Source organism: Melopsittacus undulatus, chromosome 1, assembly GCF_012275295.1.
Source record: "Melopsittacus undulatus isolate bMelUnd1 chromosome 1, bMelUnd1.mat.Z, whole genome shotgun sequence".
Lineage (NCBI taxonomy): Eukaryota > Metazoa > Chordata > Aves > Psittaciformes > Psittaculidae > Melopsittacus > Melopsittacus undulatus.
The window spans coordinates 80,610,661-80,631,810 of NC_047527.1; positions in this window are offsets into that span (position 1 = coordinate 80,610,661).

Genomic DNA, 21,150 nt, shown 5'->3' on the forward strand with positions numbered 1-21,150 from the left:
AGCCTGCGTATCGGTAGGTGGTAAGCTGTTGTATTCTCTTCCCTTGTTATTTACCTTACCATTATTATTATTGGTGGTAGCAGTAGTGGTTTGTGCTACACCTTAGTTACTGGACTGTTCTTATCTCAGCCTGTGTGAGTTACATTCTTTCAATTCTTCTCCCCATCCCTCCATGAACAGAGGAAGGAAAGGGAGGGAAGTGAGCGAGGACTGCATGGCTGATTTACGACTGAGCTTAAACCACGAGAGCTAGCAACTAAATTGGACTCTTACTGATAGTTTTTACTGGAAGCAAATAGTGACCAAGAAGAGCTACACTGCAGGTATGTAAAATGTCAGTGTGGGTTGAAAACTATACCCAGATTTTGTTTGACAGTGGAAATCAGGACCTGGCCAGGCATCTAAGTATGGTTAATTTTCAGGTTCTGGTAGTGTTTTAAACTACCCCTTTGTTTTGAGCTTTGCTCATATAGGCTTTATATTCTAAACTACAGCCTATGTACGTAACTTGCTTTCAAACAGGGTATCACATGTTAGACTATCTGCCACAAACCAGATCTTCTCACATATTGATTGAACTCCAACAGATACAGGGCTGCATGGTATTTAACTTTCCCTAGTAGTAGTAGTAGTGTTAACTACTACGTAGTTAACAGTGTTAACTATGTAGTTAACATAGTAGTAGTTAACATGTTGTTAACATAGTAGTGTTACCTACTATGCTTTTTACAACATCTAACATGGTTATTGACTGAATAGCAGATGCTGATTGGCTGAGATACTGACTGAAACCTCACAGAATTTCTGGCCATGTTTAAAATGAAGTCTTCACTCGCTCTTTTATACTAATGGCTTACTCTGTTTTGATTTGTTTTTAACCAGATAGTTCGCTTAGTTTATTTGGTTGTTTAGTTTTTTAGTTTAGTGGGGATTTTGTTTTGGTTTGAGTTTTTCTTTTTTATGATAATGTCTTCTGTGAAACCATCTTACGCTTATACCATATTGTCTGGTTTTGTTGTTTGTTTTTTCTGTTTGTTTGTTTTACTTTGAAAGTCTTTGATTCCATTTAGTTGAATTTTGGGGCAAAAGTGTCAACAGTTTTGTGACTTATGAAGATAACATCAACTTACGAGATAATTATTTTTTTTAATTATTTTTAATTCTTTAAATCCTAGTAAGCACTCTTCTTCTGAGCATTTCATCTAGTTAAATTGTAAATCACAAATTGTGCATGTCTCCCATTAGGCTGTCAGTTGATCAAAGGCTACCCATTAGCAACAGAACCAGCATAAAAGGTTATATTTCTTGCTACATAAAAGAAATAAACTATCAAATTCTTATTTAAACTAGCAGTGGAAATTAGACAGGTGATCCTGTGAGGCATGTGATTACAGAATATTAAATTCAGGTCTCTAGAACTGTGTGTTCCAGTTTGTTTCACTATTATCATTAATTTTGCTTGCCCTTGATACTGTGGAATCACTGAAGCTGACATCAAAGCCATCTTTCTTGTCCCCTTGGGAGACCATACCAAAGCAGGGTATAATATGAGAAGGCAATAAGAATAGGATCAGTGCTATATTCCCTGAGACAGTGGAAATATTCTAAATAAATAAATGTCTAAAGGGAAATACAGGCAATTAAATGAGTGAATTACGCATTTGAACATACACTTTTCTTCACTAAAATAAATACGCTGTTGATAACTTTCAGTTGCAATTAAAATTTTTATCTATGGTATTTTATACCATCTACTCATACACATTCCTGGTGAAAGTGTTCTCCCTTTGTACTGATCACTACAGTTCTATAAGTAATTCTTCAGTCTTTGCTAATATCTTTCTTTTTAACTTCTCGTAGAAAGTTAGACTGGAAGTTCCATTTTAATAAGAAGTTCAGCAATAGATGTTTTCTTTTGATTTGTTTTGGAATGAATTTTGAAAACTTTAGAATTTTCCAGAAAAATAAGTGGAAATGAAAAATATCCTGAACAGCTAATGTTTGCTTTTAATCTGACATTTAATGTATTATAATATATACCAACTCAAAAGTCAAAATGCATTGTAATTTTATCAATTTATGTCAACTATTTTCATCCCAAAAAACATAAAAAAATATATTCTTTATTCATGAAACATCTGACTATGATCAGTACAGTTTTCGAGGATATTGCATTTACCATTTTTCTCCCTATCAGGTACAAAGAAATGCGTATATTGGGGCTTAAACAATATACATACACCATGCATGTATTGAACATATTTCCTAGATAAAAAATGTTTCAGTCATATAAGTAAATATCATGTAGTAGCACTTAATAATATTTCTGGGTCATGAAATATTGTTTGAGTGATGTGTAAATTTACTTAGAATCATAGAATCCTAGAATGGTTGTGTTGGAAGGGACCTTAAAGATCATCTAGTCCCAACTCTCCTGCCACAGGCAGGAAAAGGGTGCCATCAGCATGCTCTGCTTGCTCCCTGAAATGCCTGTACAACAATGCATGCAGCATGGGGAATAACAGGAGTTAGAAGTCTGTGTGTGGTCTAAAGATTACGACCTGGTGGCAATTACAGAGACATGGTGGGACAACTCACATGACTGGAATGTGCTCATGGATGGCTATGTCCTTTTTAGGAAAGATAGGTCAGCAAAGTGGTGCAGTTGCTCTTTATGTGAGAGAGCAACTAGAATGTATTGAGTTCTGTCAGGGGGCAGATGAGGAGCAAGTGGAAAGTCTGTGGGTACGAATTAAGGGACAGGCTGGTACGGGTGATACAGTTGCGGGGGTCTATTATAGACTTCCTGATCAGGACGAAGGAGTTGATGAGGCTTTCTACAGGCAACTGAAAGCAGCCTCATGACTATATGCCTTGGTCTTCCTGGGGGATTTTAACTACCCCAATATTTGCTGGAAGACTCACACAGCCAGTGATTCACAGTCTAGGAGGTTCCTCCAGTGCATTGATGATAACTTCTTAATGCCAATGGTGGACAAACCAACTAGGAGAGGAGCGCTGCTAGATTTAGTACTCACCAACAAGGAGGGTCTGGTTGAAGTGGTGATGGTCAATGGCAGCCTTGGCTGCAGTGACCATGAAATGGTGGAGTTTAGGATCCTGTGTGGGAGGAATAGAATACCTAGCAAGGTCACAATTCCAGATTTCCGAAGGGCCAACTTTGGCCTCTTCAATCAACTGCTAAGTGAAGTCTCATGGGAAAGGATACTGGGTGGTAAAGGGGCTCAAGATAGTTGGTCAGCACTCAAGGACCACTTCTTCCAAGCTCAGGATCAGAGTGTCCCAATGGGTAGAAAATCAAGTAAGGGAGCTAGGAGACCAGCGTGGTTAAATAAGGAGGTGCTGGGCAAACTCATGGAAAAAGAGAATCTATGGGTTATGAAAGGAGGGGCTGGCCACTTGGGAGGAATATAGGACTGTTGTTAGAGGATGTAGGGGGGCAATTAGGACAGTTAAGGCCTCCTTGGAACTTAATCTTGCTAGTCGTGTTAAGGACAATAGAAACGGCTTCTTCAAATACATATCAAATAAAACTAACACAAGAGGCAATATAGCCCCACCACTGAATGAGGTGGGTGCCCTGGAGACAGAGGATATAAGGAAGGCAGAGGTGCTGAATGATTTCTTTGCCTCTGTCTTTCCTCCTGCAGAATCTCCCCAGGGGCCCCAGATTCCTATAAGCCCAGAAGGAGTCAGGACAAAGGAGGAATTTGCTTTGGTAGATGAGAACTGGGTTAGGGATCAGCTAAGCAATCTGGACATCTGTAAATTGATGGGTCCAAATGGAGTACACCCACGGGTGCTGAGGGAGCTGGTGGAGGTCATTGCTAGGCCACTCTTCATCATCTTTGGTAAATCATGGAAAACGGGAGAGGTGCCTGAGGATTGGAGGATGGCAAATGTCACACCATTCTATAAGAAGTGCAAGAAGGAGGACCCGGGTAATTATAGACCAGTCAGCATTACCTCCATCCCTGGAAAGGTGATGGAACAACTTAATATTGACTCCATCTCTAGGCATATCAAGGATGAGGGGGTTACTAAGAACAGCCAACATGGTTTTACCAAGGAAAAGTCATGTTTGACCAACCTTATAGCCTTCTATGAGGAAGTGACTAGGTGGAGGGATGATGGTAGAGGGGCAGATGTGGTTTTCTTGATTTCAGTAAGGCATTTGATACTGTCTCCCACAGCATCCTCATGGATAAGCTAAGGAAGTGTGGGCTTGATGATCAGATAGTGAGGTGGATCAAGAACTGGTTGAAAGGAAGAAGGCAGAGAGTTGTGGTCAATGGGGCAGAATCTAGCTGGAGGTCTGTGACTAGTGGAGTCCCTCAGGGGTTGGTGCTGGGACCAGTGCTGTTTAATATTTTCATCAGCGACCTGGATGAGGCAACTGAGTGTACCCTCAGCAAGTTTGCTGATGACACTAAACTGGGAGGAGTGGCTGACACACCAGAAGGCTGTGTTGCCATTCAGCGAGACTTGGACAGGCTGGAGAGTTGGGCAGGGAGAAATTTGATGAAATTCAACAAGGGCAAGTGTAGAGTCTTGCATCTGGGGAGGAACAACCTCATGTACCAGTACAAGTTGGGGGTTGACCTGCTGGAAAGTAGTGAAGGGGAAAGGGACCTGGGGGTCCTGGTGGACAGGAGGATGACCATGAGCCAGCAACGTGCCCTTGTGTCCAAGAAGGCAAATGGCATCCTAAGGTGCATTAGAAAGGGTGTGGTTAGTAGGGCAAGAGAGGTTCTCCTCCCCCTCTACTTTGCCTTGGTGAGGCCTCATCTGGAATACTGCATCCAGTTCTGGGCCCCCAGTTCAAGAAGGACAGGGGATGGCGTGCAAGAGTCCAGCACAGAGCCACAAAGATGATTAAGGGAGTGGAACATCTCCCTTATGAGTAGAGGTTGAGGGAGCTGGGTCTCTTTAGCTTGGAGAAGAGAAGACTGAGGGGTGACCTCATCAGTGTTTATAAATATGTAAAGGGTGGGTGTCAGGATGATGGAGCTAGGTTTTTTTTCAGTGATATCCAGTGGTAGGACAAGGGGCAATGGGTGTAAACTGGAGCATAGGAGGTTCCACATTAACTTCAGGAAGAACTTCTTTACTGTGAGAGTGACAGAGCACTGGAACAGGTTGCCCAGGGAGGTTGTGGAGTCTCCTACATTGGAGATATTCAAGGCCTGCCTGGACAAGTTCCTGTGTGACGTACTCCAGGTTACCCTGCTCTTGCAGGGGGGTTGGGCTAGATGATCTTTTGAGGTCCCTTCCAACCCTCGGGATTCTGTGATTCTGTGACCAGGTTACTCCATCCAACCTCTTGAACCAGCCGTATACAACCAGCCTTGAACATATCCAGGGATGGGGCAGCTACATGTTTTCTGGGCAACCTGTTACAGTGTCTCACAGTGCTCACAGTGAAGAAATGTTTAGGACTATTTTTCTATAAAGAATTAACCCCAAAGTAAAGCAAAATGCATTTGCAGAACCAATGTGTTATGTTGTGTCTTAACGGTTAAATTTTTTTCACTGAATCTCACTCTAAAACAAATGTTAGACTTATGAAGACGCTCTTAGATGTAAAGTCAATTTTACTTATCAGTTCGGACTGAACATATGAGAGAAAAAGCGCTGCACTGTTCTTATACTCTTATACTACCAATCACAAAGATTGGATAATGAGGTAGTATGTTAGGCGAGTCCAACACAAGGTAATGGTCCATGATGGCTACTCCCCAAATTGACCCGCCTTGGCTCCTCCCTAAAAAGTCCCATTTTGGAAATCCCCTTGAAGTCCCTGACCCCCAGAGGCCCTTTCTGTATTGCTGGCCACTCCTTCCAATGTAGACTGGCCCCTACATCAAAATGAGTGTGCATTTTCACTAGTATAAGAGCCTGAGCCTCGTGAGATGCAAGAAGGCAAAACCTCATACCACCCAGGTCAGTGTTGCCTCCACAGAGATGCCAGCTGCATTTGAGCATGCCACCTCACACTGCGATGATGATTCTTGGAGCTGGCTTCTTGATTGTCATCACATGGTCTTTGGGGTTGGTAAGATAACAGCACATCAGAAATATCCTTTACTGTATCTTTTATTATCTCCATATTTTCCTATATTAATAAACTAGTTGTGATTCTTTATTGTGTTACATTTCACTCAATCTGGAATCCCTGAACTCTGGAACATAATTTGCCTACAAGGATGGGATTCCATGTCTGAGAGAGAGTAAGAGAAATATTTGGGTATAACAAGAATTCATGGGGCCATACAGTAGAGTTTGCAGCTACTGGATTGTGCCACGCTTTAGTTTTAGAATTAGAGGAGCCCTGTAGTGGAGTGTACAGCTTCCTGATTGTCCCAAGTATTAGTTGTGATAGGGTTGTGTAACCATGTTCAAGAAGCCACCGTCCAATTCGGCTCTTGGTGCTCCATGAGGAGAACTGCCAGGATTTACATCTGAGCCATGGAGTACTTTGTGGGATAGGTGGGAAACTTGTACTCAGGTGGGGCTGGAGCCATGGAGTGAAAAATGACCTCTTGATCTATTGAAGTATTGGGGGCAGTTTGTGGAGATACCACAAACAAAGCCCAAAGAGAGCCTGCAACATGCTGGGTGTGTGAGAGGAGTCCTGTTTAGTGTGTTTAAAATAACATGGGGACAAATCCAAGTCTTGGAGGAACAAGTAGATCAGTTAAAACAAGAACTGCTAATTAAAAAAGTGAGAGCTTTAGTAGCCACCACTGAAGCAGCCTCAGAGTGGCAGGAAAAACTGGAGAAATTAGCAACCTCTTATTCCATGCAGACTGTGTGTCAGTGGAAGAGATGCCCAAAGCCCAGTGCGGATACTGGACCACAGTTATGGGTAGTAGTAACTCAACCATGGGATGGGGGTATCTGGAGTACATTGGATAGTGAGGAGGATGGAAACGAACAGGAGAAAGATGTAGAAAGTGTTGGGGTGGCTCTCTTGGTAAAACGAAAGGGAGCCTTGGATCCATTATCAGGCTGTTGGGCCTGACCTGATGTTATGGAAGACTTTTTGCCAGAAGATGTAAAAAACCTACTGGCAAAGTATTGTCAATGGCCTGGGGAGAAGCCCCAACAGTGGCTTTCCCGGCTCATGGAACAAGGGACAGACAGTGTCCTTATGGTCAGTATAGAGTCCTCCTGGTTTAGTGGGCTATTGAGTGACCCATTTGTATAACAAGCCCTTAGGGCAGTTCCAGCAGGGGCCAATGTTCCCCTTGTCATGGTAGTGGCATATAGGTTACAACAGCGATACTATGCAGATGGAGCATGGCCTCCCACTAGTAGTTAGTGTGTAACCCTTCCTCAAGCAAAGGTGTTACTAAAATGGGAGGGTATGAAAATGGCAGTACAGTGCAGAGACCCAGGAAATTACATTGCAGGGCCCTTGACAGCTGCAGTACATAATTTGCTATTGGAAGGATATTCTCCTGCCTGGAATCCATATCTTATTCTTGTTCTAATGACTGCCCAGGTGTCATGGGTTCAGCCGTAGGAGTCATTTTTCTCCTTCTTGTAGCTGGTGCAGTGCTGTGTTTTGAGCTCTGGGCTGGGAACAGTTGCTTGATAGCGAGCATGTTTTGAGGGTGTTTTTGTTCAGGGCCTTTTCTGAGCACGTGCTCTGCCGGGGAGGAGGGGAGGCTGGGAGGAAGGAGAGACAGGGCACCTGACCCAGGCTAGCCAATGAGGTATTCCATACCATAGCACGTCATGCTCAGGATGTAACTGGGAGAGAGCCGGAAAGGCTGGAGCTCTGGGGGATGGGGAAGGTACCACGCAGTGCTTGGCCGGGCAGGGGGGAGTGTGTTATGGGTAGGTGGCTAGTGAGGTGTTGTATTCCCTTCGCTTGTTGTTTGCTTTATCATTATTATTTGTAGTAGTAGTAGCAGGAGTGATTTGTGTTATACCTTAGCTATTAAACCGTTCTTGTCTCAATCCATGGGGGCCTCATTCTTTGGATTCTTCTTCCTAACTCTCCAGGAGTTGGGGGAGCAAGGGGGGGAGTGAGTGAGTGAACTGTGCGGATTTGGTTTAAACCACGACACCAGGGTATGACCATCAGTGATATGATAGAAAAGATAGGACAACTGCAAGAATTACCTGGGTTAGAAAAACATGAGGGGTACCTGCAAACTGGATCGAGAAGGCTGCCACCCAAATGCATGGGGAGTGAATTCGATAGCTTAGGCAGTTGCTACAGAAGGGGGTCCCAAGGAAGGATATTGATGGTCAGCCCCTCTCTGTGTTGAGGTGCATGGCTAAGGAGAAAGGCGTTAAGATCCTCAGTGTTACAACTCTTGATGCAATGAGGAATGGAGGACATGCAATCACCTGGGTTTAGCAATATATTATATCCATGGGAAGACGTCGACAAAACTGTTGCAAATTTCCATCTGAAAACCAAATAAAGAAGTGGCCAAGCCCCAGGGCCACAAATCCATGTAAATCAGCATAACTCACAACTCTTTGTCACATGTTGCATTTGGTGGTTGTCCACCAATATACAACAGGTGCAGGCATTAGTGGACACTGGTGTGGAGGTCACAATTTTACACAAACACCTGAAAAGTCACCAGGGTTTGAATACTACAGTATGGGGCTTAGGGGATGCACCAGTTCAGAGTGTTCAAGCATGAATCAGATTGCAAGTTGGAGACTGAAAACCTGACGAATATAATGTCATGATAGTGGCAACTAGTGAAGATATAGTAGGGATAGATTTACTAAGGCGCAACAGGCTGGTGTTAGGTAATGAATTATGGTCCTTTGGTGCCTCACTGGATACAAGTGTGAACAGTAGTGGTGGGTCGTTTTCCAGACTCCACACCTATTGCTGTTGCTCAGGAAGTGGAAAATTTGAAACACTACAAGATACCTGTGGGGAATCTGGAGATCCAGCAAACCATAGACAAGTTAATTGATGCAGGAGTAATAAGACATGCCCACTTGCCATTTAATAGTTCAGTTTGGCCCATAAAAAAGCCCAATGGTAGTTGGCATATGATGGTCAACTACTGAGGAGTGAACAAAGTTATGCCACCAATCACTGCTGCAGTGCCCAAAGTAGCCTCATTAATTCAGCAAATACATCAGCTTGCTGGACAATGGTATGCTGTAATTGATGTTGCTATTGTGTTTTTCACCATTCCTATCCCTCTTGAGATGCAGGACCAGTTTGCTTTTACACGGAGAGGTGTCCAATACATGTTTACCCGACTACCACAGGGGTATAAACACAGTCCCACATACTGCCATCAGTTGCACGTTGCAACAAATTCCAGTGGATTCTAAGGTACAAATTACTCATTATATCAATGATATCATGATACAGGTGGACACATATGGAGAAGTGGAAGAGGCACCAACTGAAGTGAAAACTGGTCTACAGGAGGCTGGCTGGGCTATAAACCCAAAGGAAATACAGGGACCAAGCACCACAATAAAATACCTTGGCATCATTTGGGCTGACAGGGTACAGCAGGTGCCAGAACAAACTTAGTAGACATTGCAGCATTGGCCCACCCCAGAAATGAAATGACAAATATTGCACCCACAGTTGCCGGGACCTGTTGAGTTGCACATCTTAATTAATCAAGGGGTAGTGCTATGGAGCTTATGGCAGCTCCGAGATGGTCAGCATCAGCCCCTTGCTTTCTGGTCACAGCAACTGAGTGGGGCTGCCACACAGTATACTGCTTTCAAACAACAGGTTTTAGCAGTGTACTGGGCGTTAGTGGATACTCATACTTCTGGTTATGAAGTGCTACTTAGGACAGAGAGTCTGATTATGACCTGGGTCCTGAGCAATCCTTCGACCCACCAGATAGGACATGCAGAGGAGGCCAGTATACAAAAAAAGAGATGGTACATACAAAAGTGTGTAAAGCCAGGACAGAAAGGGGTGCAATATTTATATGAACTGGTAGGTGATGGAGTAACTGGGGCCCCCAGACCACAAAACTGAGAACAAATAAATTACCAGACTGGCAGATGGGGACCTGCTTATGGGGTCCTGATGAATGAGCAGCATGAGACTATCTGGTTTGCAGATGGAAGCAGTGCAGAAATAGCGTGCAGTAGCATTTAATCCCACCACACATTGAAAAGTCCCTTACCCCCAGAGACCCTTTCTGTATAGCTGGCCACTCCTTCCAATGTAGGCTGGCTCCTACATCAGAATGAGTGTGTGTTTTCGCTAGTATAAAAGCCTGAGCTTCATGTGATGCAAGAAGGCAAAACCTCATATCACCCAAGTCAATGTTGCCTCAGCAGGGATGCCAGTTAAGGTTGAGCCTGCCACCTCACACTGCAGTGATGTTTCTTGGAACTGGCTTCCTGATTGTCATCACATGGTCTTTGGGGTTGGTAAGATAACGCACATCAGTAATATCCTTTACTGTATCTTTTATTATCCCTATATTTTCCTATATTAATAAGCTAGTTGTGATTTCTCTGTTGTATTTTGTTTCTTTCAACCTGGAATCCCTGAACTCTGGAGCAGGTAGTTTTATGCTTTTTTATTTTTAGCTTTGTTCCAGTTCCATTTAGCTTATAAAAACTGTCCAAATGGCACTGCAGGGTGATTGAATTATAGGCTATGAAAATTCATTTGGAAGTCAATAATGTAATGTCAGAATGATATTAAGGTATTATAAAGTATAGTTTTCCTTTTGTAAGATGGCAGGAAAGCACTGTAATCATGGAGATCATCAGAAAAATAATAAATTAAGGTATATACTAAGGCTGCTAACAAGAGCTAGGGATAGAGTTATACTACAAGAAAAATATTTGGTTTCACAGATATTTTTTTTAATATATGGAAAAATGCCATTGTCATTTCTCTTCTATTTGGTCAGTGATTTCTGTGATAAAAAAGAAGAGTTATATAATACAACAGGAACTTTTTAATGGGTAATACAATAAGAATTATTATTTTCTTTAACATGAAGGCTAATTTCTCCAGTGATTATCACAAGCAACACTAGTAGAAATTGCTTCTTTCTCTTCCTTCAGAGAAATTCTTAGACTTCATATAACTAGGTATGTCCTAAGGATATGATCAGAATGACTTCCATGAGTGGCATGAAAATAAATGTTATGTATTTAGTCTTTATTTAATTAGGTAATTCCTGGGTGACTTTTAAATATGGCTTTGTACATATTGGAGAAGAAAAATGTATCTTTCAATTTTTTCCTGTGTTGATGGGTTTTGGAAAGCACTTCTGAATACCAAAGTTTTTATTTATGATACTTGATGACTCTTCAATACCCTTGACATACCTACGTAGTGTCAGAATAGCAGAAACATGTTTCTTCAAAGAAACTAACATATTCCTATAAGAGCTCTCTAAATGATATGGAAGTTTTTAGTTCTCTCTAGCATGCTTAAGGTTCATCAATGTCATATTATGCCCTTAGGAGTGCAATAATATTGCCCTTAGCTTGTGTTTGAACCAGCCTAATTTTTCTGTTTCTCATATCTCTTTATAATTTTAAGGATTAGGGTTACGTTAAATTATTTAGATGAAGTGCTCATCAAAGAGGTAGCTGAGATTTTCACATAGTTATTCAGACAAATACCTGACAAAGACAATTTATTGACAGCATTCAGTTTTAATTCAGTGTCAGCTGAGTGTTAACATTTCAAAGTCAAAGCTAGGATAATGGGTCAGGAAAAAGGAAATCTTGTACTAACTGAATGAAATATTGAAAAAATGGTAACAAAAAAGAAAAAAGGTGTATATTGATAACAATTTCGCTCTTCGCTGATATTTAACTATTATCCATTTAATTTACTCTTGGGAATCACAAACTGTATTCAAATAATCACTTCCTCACCTCTTTTCTTATTTGCTACCAATAATTATGATTCACTGAGTATGGAAACACTTCTAGTAATAACAAATTGTTTCAACTATTAATTATAACATTGGGAAGGTTTGAAAAAATATTGACATCTATGTGCCTTCATTTATGTGCACAACTCTTTTTTGTTTACAGAATACATGTTTCCTTGAAAACATGGTTTTATTACCAGTACAAATGAAGGTACACACCTTCATGTGTTTTTAAATTCTGCATGTGAAAGTATTTCAGGTGTTGCAACTGAACTTACTTGAATGTCACTTTTCCCTCCAGAAAATGTTGCTAATTACTATAACATGTCAGCAAAGTTAACCACCATATTGCAATTGTATTGATCAATTGATCAATTAAATATGGTGCATTATAAATAGATGCCAAGTTTATAAGAGCAGTTTATTTTTCACAGCAACTTTTTTACAGATTCACAAATGTCCATGTTCTTTTTTCTTGACACCGTAGTTATGAAAAGATCCTAGAAAACTTAAGCTTTAGAATCTCAAAAATTCTGTCCCCACTTTTCAGAGATCAAAGTTATAGACTAAAGAAAAAACATTCCTTCAGAAAGACTTTCGTAAGGGAATACTGTATTACCATCTGGGGAGACCTTGAGGCTGAGTGGGAAAGAAGTTTATTTACAGTAGGAAACTTGATGAGACAGACTGCTCTTTTCTGCCTCTCAACAAAGGTGAAGAATCAGTTTTCTAGCATTTCCTTCTGTTTTCAATCCATTACTTTCTCACAAAATTCTGAAATAGAATAGGCTGTGTTGGAAGGGATCCTGGAAGGTCATTCAGTCCAACTCCCCTGCAATGAGCAGGCACAGTAATGCCAAGGGAATAGAAAAAACGATCAAGGTGTCAGTCCTGAAGTGAGTTCTCTGCCCTGTAAGGTGCACAAGGAAGTATCTCTTCTGCCTGTTTTGATTGTGGTATCATTAATTTTATATTCCTGCCTGTGTACTGGTCAACTCCAGCCAAGGATACCCAATGTAGCCTGACTCCCATAGGTAATGTGGTTTTGGGCTTCCTTTCTTTGGAATGGAAGCTACAGTTCTAATGGAAGATACCCCTGTCCTCGATAAACACTCCGCATGCTAGATCCTCGTAAAAAACTGAAGGAAGCCATGCGCTTCCAAAGGGTTTTTCATATAAAATCATCATGGGATACTCTTTCTCCTCTGCAAAATATTAAAGAGTAGAGAATACAAATTCTCAGTCCCAGGCTGCATGAGGAAGTAAAGGGGAATTGGTACATGAAAAGAGCAGGCAGCCACAGAGACAAGGTGCTCATTATCTCAGTGAGCTGTTCAGGGATCTTATTCACAACAACATCCAACTTTTGACTGACAAATAGTCTCACACAGGACTAATGCTCAGCCAGTGCCAGCTAGATAGATATTTTGAGTAAAAGAATGAGCAAAATTTTAGGTAACAGATTTTTTTTTTTTTTTAAGTGTGTCATACCAAATAAACCCTCCTTGTATCACTCACTTGAGTTTCTTTTTCAGGATCTTTTACATGCCATTCTTCATGCCCTGCAATTGTATAACACTAATCAGCTATGGAGAGAGAAGAGGGAGAATAAAATACAAACAGGAACATTGGGGCACTTGTAAAAGAGAAGCAAAATTCTCTTTTGGGTTCATCAAGCAGAAAGAAGCTGGAGCTCTTTTTTGGTAGAATCTTCCCTTTTTTCCTTTCTTTCAGTTTCTTCAGGGAAGCTATTAGTTTTTCTAAGACAACTGGGCAAATGTGAGAAATGCTGTAGTTCTCTTTTAAGAGGAATAAAAAGAAAAAATTCTACAGAAGAAAAATAAAAACTTTATAATAGACTGTATTCAGTGCATTCCACGGGTAAGTATCGCGAAAATAAGTGCATTCTATTACTTTGTGCTTACATTATCATTTAAGATATTTTGCTTTAATCATGTTGCAGTGTCAAGAAAGAGCTATGCTTTATTATTAAAAAGCCCCATCATCTTCAAAAATACAGCCTATAATTTTAATTATCAAAAAAATGCTGTTCAAAAATACAAAAGAAAATTAAGCCAGATTTCAAAGAATATTCTAGATTCTACAAAATATGGATAGGCATATAAAATTAATTAATAGTAGAACAGTTTGCTTTTTAGTTCATCTTGCTTCTGGGCTATCAGTGAAGTGGATTAAAACCCAACTAAGAATATAAGGTTTTGCAATGCACTTCTTTATCTACCTTGATGTTACAAGTTTTTCTACAAAACCTTTTTAAAGCCTTTAGTGTTTGGTTTGGGGAGAAAAAACAGCTTTCAACTGTAAGTTCTCCTAGTTTGCTGACCCCTGAGGAAGTGAAAAAGGTTGACATTTAACTGAAATAAAAACTGATATAATCTTTTAGATGACTTAATGGCAGAGATGTAATATTAGTAGTGTTTATCCATATTTGTGATTTTATCTTCCTGAAACACTGTGAAGTACAAAAAGGAAGAGAGAAAAAGAAAAAGGGCCAGAGACAGAACTGATATATGTGAGTTTTGCAGCTACAATAGTTTACAAGCAGGCTATTTAATTCCAGAAACCCATATTAAATAACCTTCACAGAACAGCTTATTACTTTTAGTTGTTCTTTGATGTGCAAAATGGGCCTGACAAAACCGCTTTACCTGGATTTAATCTGAAGGGAGAAAGACTTTGTAGGATCTGTGATCATTCACCTAAAGAAACAGATTACAGAAAGAACAGGGAATAATGTTTGGACTTTGCCTTTATTCTGCAGAAAGGAAATTGTACTTCTTCACAGATTTAGACCAGCAGTGCTTCATATTACACCACTGTGCCTTAATCCATATTTTATTTAAAGTAAGATAATGTAATTGGTCTAAATCTATCAATCACTGGAAAATAGCAATTTATTACTTCATAATCTCTTGTTTCTGTGATGTGGGAATCCAAGTAATTTTGATTGTAAGATGAGATGTTTTGACATTTTCAAATCTGATCATGTTTGTCCTAGGCTAGATTACGATCTTGATTAAGCACAGTGTTCTTCAGTGTCCTGTGTGTTTATCAACATCCCTGTTAGCATCATGTTTTCATTGTTCCCTGTCTCATTCTTTTTTTTTAAATGATAATCTGGTATTGACTCCTGATTCCTTGGCTCAGATTCCATCTCTATTTAGCCTTGTCTAGGTGAGTGCAACATACTTTTATCTCTTTCTGGCACACATTCAAATGCCTCATTAGTTTTCTGAAGATCTGATCTGCTCCTACTAAAAGACTTTTATATCTTGAAGTTATGGCACTTGGGGGTTTGTATATGGCTTCATTCTAATATGTACGTTATATTTTAATTACTAGATAAATGTTTACTTTAAGAAACAGTATTTTATCCCATTATTAAATTAATTTATGCTCTTTTATAATATGAAGCTCCTTGTTCGTCTGTTCTCCATGGGGTAATGATTGTACATTTGATTAACAACTGGAGAAAATAGACATTTTAGCTTCCGTATATGGAAAAATATTCAATATGAATTGAGGCAGTGTTACTGCTGGTCTGTGGAATATATTTTTTTGCTTCTGCTTTTAAATATTATAAAATCTTAATTTTTTTTTTTAATCTTACTACTTTGCAGTGTCCTGTTTCTCACCTATATGACTGTGGTTAATACCTTGATTTCATTGCCATCACTTTTGAAGTTCTTAAATACTCAGGTTCCTTCTCTGCTTTCCTGCTGGCATCTTGAAGGAAATTGGATAACTAGCTGTTGTATTTTTACCAAGCAATGAATTTACCATAGTCATAGAATCATAGAATCGTAGAATAGTTAGGGTTGGAAAGGACCTTAAGATCATCCAGTTCCAACCCCCCTGCCATGCTCAGGGACACCCACACTAAACCATATCACCCAAGGCTTCATCCAACCTGGTCTTGAACACTGCCAGGGATGGAGCATTCACTACCTCCCTGGGCAACCCATTCCAGTACCTCACCACTCTCACAGTAAAGAATTTCTTCCTTATATCCAGTCTAAACCTCTGCTGTTTAAGTTTCAACCTGTTACCCCTTGTCCTATCACTACAGTCCCTAATGAATAGTCCCTCTCCAGCATCCCTGTAGGCCCCCTCAGATACTGGAAGGCTGCTATGAGGTCTCCATGCAGCCTTCTCTTCTCCAGGCTGAACAGCCCCAACTTTCTCAGCCTGTCTCCATATGGGAGGTGCTCCAGTCCCCTGATCATCCTCAGTGGCCCTCCTCTGGACTTGTTCTAACAGTACCATGTCCTTTTTATGTTGAGGACACCAGAAGCTGAACACAATACTCCAAGTGAGGTCTGCATGAGAGCAGAGTAGAGGGGCAGGATCACCTCCTTCAACCTTGCTGGTCACGCTTCCTTTTGATGCAGCCCAGGATACAGGTTGGCTTTCTGGGCTTGCAGAGCGCACACTGCTGGCTCATGCTCATTTTCTCATTGACTAACACCCCCATGTCCTTCTCCTGCAGGACTACTCATGAATTCTCTTCTCTGTCCAGCTTGTAGCTGTGCTTGGGATTGCTCTGACCCAGGTGTAGGACCTTGCACTTGTCATGGTTAAACTTCATGAGGTTGGCATTAGCCCACCTCACAAGTGTGTCAAGGTCCCTCTGAATGGGATTCCTTCCATCTAGCGTACCAACAGAACCACACAGCTTGGTGTCTTTGGCAAACTTGCTGAGGGCACACTCAATCCCACTGTCCATGTCACTGACAAAGTTGTTAAACAAGACCAGTCGTAACACCAATCCCTGAGGGACACCACTTGTTACTGATCTCCAACCAGACATTGAACCGTCAACCACAACTCTTTGAGTGCGACCATCCAGCCAGTTCTTAATCCACCAAGTGGTCCACCTATGAAATTGATGTCCATCCAATTTAGAGACAAGGATGTCATGTGGGATAGTGTCAAACGCTTTGCACAAGTCCAGGTAGATGACGTCAAGTGCTCAATCCCTGTCCATCACTTTTGTAGCCCCGTCATAGAAGGCCACCAAATTGGCCAGGCAGGATTTTCCCCTAGTGAAGCCATGCCATCTGTCACCAAGCACCTTGTTCTTTATCATGTGCCTTGGCATGTCTTCCAGCAGAAGCTGCTCCAAGATTTTGCCAGGCACAGAGGTGAGACTGACTGGTCTGTAATTCCCTGGGTCATCCATTTTCCCCTTCTTGAAAATGGGGGTTATATTTCCCTTTTTCCAGTCATTGGGAACTTCACCTGTCTGCCATGACTTTTCAAATATGATGGCCAGTGGCTTTGCAACTTCATTCACCAGCTCCTTCAGGACCCATGGATGGATTTCATCAGGGCCCATGAACTTGTGAACATTCAGTGATACAAAGTAGAAAGAAGACAGATCTTCCTTTCCTATAACTACATAACTACAAATGCAATTATACTTCTGGCACAGGCCAACAAACTTTATTATCATGATCCCAACAAATTTGCCTCCAGGAAAATATGAAAGAAGCTCCATTCCCTCAATTGCACCCTGCAGTTCAGTTCATGGCACGATTATTTTCTATAATATTTTTGTTCCACTCTCTGATACTGCTTTTGGCTGGATGGTAAACAGTTTGGGAGTTTTTCTGTTTTCTAAACATGCCTGAAGTACACTAGTTTTCACATCACTTTTCACAGACAACAGTGTGATGGCTGTCCTGGGTTCAGCAGTAGCAGTCATTTTTCTCCTTAGTAGCTGGTGCAGTGCTGTGGTTTTGACTTTTGGCCTGGGAACAGCGTTGATAACACCTATGTTTTTAGTTACTGTTTAAGTATTTAGTCTGACTTACTGAGTCTCATGCTCTGCCAGGAAGAGCAGAGAGGAAGCTGGAAGGAAGCAGAGACAGGACACCTGACCCAAACTAACCAAAGAGGTATTCCATACCACAGCAGGTAATGCCTAGTAGTGCCTAGTATATAAAATGGGCGCAGTTACCTGGAAGGCCCAGATCACTGTCAGGTCAGTCTGGATATCAGTCGACAGATGGTGAGTGGTTCTATTCTCTCCCCTTGTTATTTTTCTTATCATTATTATTATTGGTAGTAGCAGAAGTGGTTTTGTGTTATACCTTAGTTACTGGACTGTTCTTATCTCAACCCGTGGGAGTTACACTCTTTTGATTCTCCTCCCCATCCTTTGGGGAGCCAGGAAGAAGAGAAGGGGAGTTAGCAAGCAGCTGCGTGGGTTTGAATTACCAGCTGGGTTTTAATCATGACAATGGCATAGTCTGATTTTAGGAAAACACCTCCTGTCACCTGGGGCCTGGCTTGTCCCCATATGAGTGATACTGGTTTTATGCAGTGTTACCATAGTACACATAGAAACTAGGTTATTTTTTTTTTCCCCTGCAACAAGTTTTTTTTTTTTTGTACATATTATAGTTTCCACCAAATTAATGAAAATAAATAACATTTCAGTAAAGTATAATTGCGTGTGATACTTTTCCAGATTCAGTATTAAAAATACTTGCAATTTACTGTGATTGTGATATTCAGCAATAAATTAGTGTATCAGAAAAACTTCTGTTCTCAGTTCTGCTGGGTCTGGTTGAGCTGGAAGTACCTTTTTCATAGCAGCCCATATGGTGCTACGCTTAGCATTTGTGGCTAAAACAGTGTTGATAATGCACCAGTGTTTTGGCTGTTGCTGAAAAGTGCTTGCACAACATCAGGGTCTTCTTTCTTTTTCCCCTGCCACAGAAGAGCAGGCTAAGGGTGCACAAGAACTTGAGAGAGGACACAGCTGGGACAGCTGTCCCAAATTGTCCAAAGGGATATTCCATACCATATAGTGTTGTGCTCAGCAATAAAAGCTCAGGGAAATGGGGAAGAATGGGGGACACTCACAGATACAGTTTTGCTTTCCCTGTTAAACTGTCTTTATCTCGATGACCAAGTCTTTTCTTCCTTCTGTTTTCTCCCATTACATGAAAGAGGGAGTGAACAAGACACAGGGTGGGTTTTGGCTACTGTCCAGAGTTAACCTAACAGAACGGTTTAGCCTAATCTACTTGTGCCTGAAACTAGCACAGAAATGTGAAAAGATATTTCCAAGACTTTTTCTAGGAGAGTTAAAAATATTGTTTTCTTCACTATTTTTTTCTCTGATGCTTGAAATGGACTACTCCTCATAAAGATGCAATTCAGCTTTCATGCTCCCTGACTAAATTGTTGCTTTGCACTGGTTTGGGGTGAAGGGGGTGAGGTGAAAGAGAGACTATGCAGGGATTTTTCTGGAGTTCATTAAGAAAGAATTTATAACAAACAGTTTAATGATGGCAGAGGGTAAAAACACTTGGAAGGTGCTTTCTCACCAGTATGTGCATTAATGGACTGTGGGAAGTAACAGGCTTACAGATGAAGCAAAGCATCTATATACCCCAGGGGAGTGTGCAATCAGGGGAACCTGCACTCACAGGTGAGATGAACTAGTAACTAACCTGACCATCTGTTTAATTATGTCATAATCAAGAAGTTAGAATTGATGCCTATGCTATACAAAATAATACAGTGGATGTGACCAGCTAGCCCAGTATAAGGAGGGAGGAGGATACTGAAATGATCTTGCTTTATTTAGTAGATAAACACATTTTAATATTTTATGCACAATTTGAGAGTTACTTAATAAATTAAACAACAACAAAAAAGGATGTAATAAGAAGAGAATTAAAAAGAAATTTGAGGAAAGGTAGCAAAACACAACTGTCACATCTAGATAGAATCCACTACTGGATGCTATGATGGGGCTACGGAACTGATATACATGGGTAGAGCAGTTGATGTCATCTACCTGGACTTGTGCAAAGCATTTGACACCATCCCACACAACATCCTTGTCTCTAAATTGGTGAGACATCAATCTGATAGGTGGACCACTCGATGGATAAATAACTGGCTGGATGGTCACATGCAAAGATTTGTGGTCAATAGCTCAATGTCCAGCCGGAGACCAGGAATGAGTGGTGCACCTCAAGGATCAGTGTTGGAATTGGTCTTGCTCATCATCTTTGTTGATGACATGGACAGTGGGATTGAGTGCACCCTCACCAAGTTTGCCAATGACACCAAGCTATATGGTTCGGTTGATACACTGGAGAGAAGGAATGCCATCCAGAGAGACCTCAACAAGCTTGTGAAGTGGGCTGATGTCAACCTTATGAAGTTTAACCATGACAAGTGTAAGGTCCTACACCTGGGTCGGAGCAATCCCAAGCACAACTCAAACTGTGCTTGGAGCCCTGTGGAGAAGGACCTGGGGATGTTGCTTGATGAGAAAATGAACATGAGCCAGCAGTGAGCACTTGCAGCCCAGAAAGCCAACTATATCCTTGGCTGCATCAAAAGAAGCGTGACCAGCAGGTCAAAGGAGATGATCCTGCCCCTCTACTCTGCTCTCATGAAACCTCACTTGGAGTATTGTGTGCACTTCTGGTGTCCTCAGCATAAAAAAGCACATGGAACTGTTGGGACAAGTCCAGAGGTGGGCTACGAGGATGATCAGGGCACTGGAGCACCTCCCATATGAAGACAGGCTGAGAAAGCTGGAGCTGTTCAGCCTGGAGAAGAGAAGGCTGCGTGGAGACCTCATAGTAGTCTTCCAGCATCTGAAAGGTGCCTATAAGGATGGTGTTAAGGGACTCTTCATCAGGGACTGCAGCAACAGACCAAGGGGTAACAAGTTAAAACTTACTCAGGGGAAGTTTAGATTAGATATAAGGAAGAAGTTCTTTACTGTGAGGGTGGTGAGGCACTGGAATGGGTTGCCCAGGGAAGTTTTGAATGCTCCATCCTTGGTGGTGCTCAAAGCCAGGTTGGACAGAGCCTTGGGTGACATGGTTTAGTGTGAGGTGTCTGTGTCCGTGGCAGGGGGGTTGGAACTAGATGATCTTAAGGTCCTTCCCAACCATAACTATTCTATGATTCTATGATTCTAAGTGGCAATGCCAGATGTGTTGCCACCTACAGCTGTGTCAGCTCATTGCAGCCATGAGGCACATTGCTGCCAGGCAAGATCCTGATGTTGCAGAAGATGGTGAGAGCAGCAGTCACAGGGGTATCGTTTTCCTTTCCACTTTGGTTATCTTCGATATTTTACTTTCCTTCTGTAACTCTCTTTGAAAGACCTAAAAATATTAAAGATTTGCATCTTATCATTATCTTTATCTTGTCCCTCCGTTTTGATCCATTGATTTCAAATTCTATTTTCCTTTGC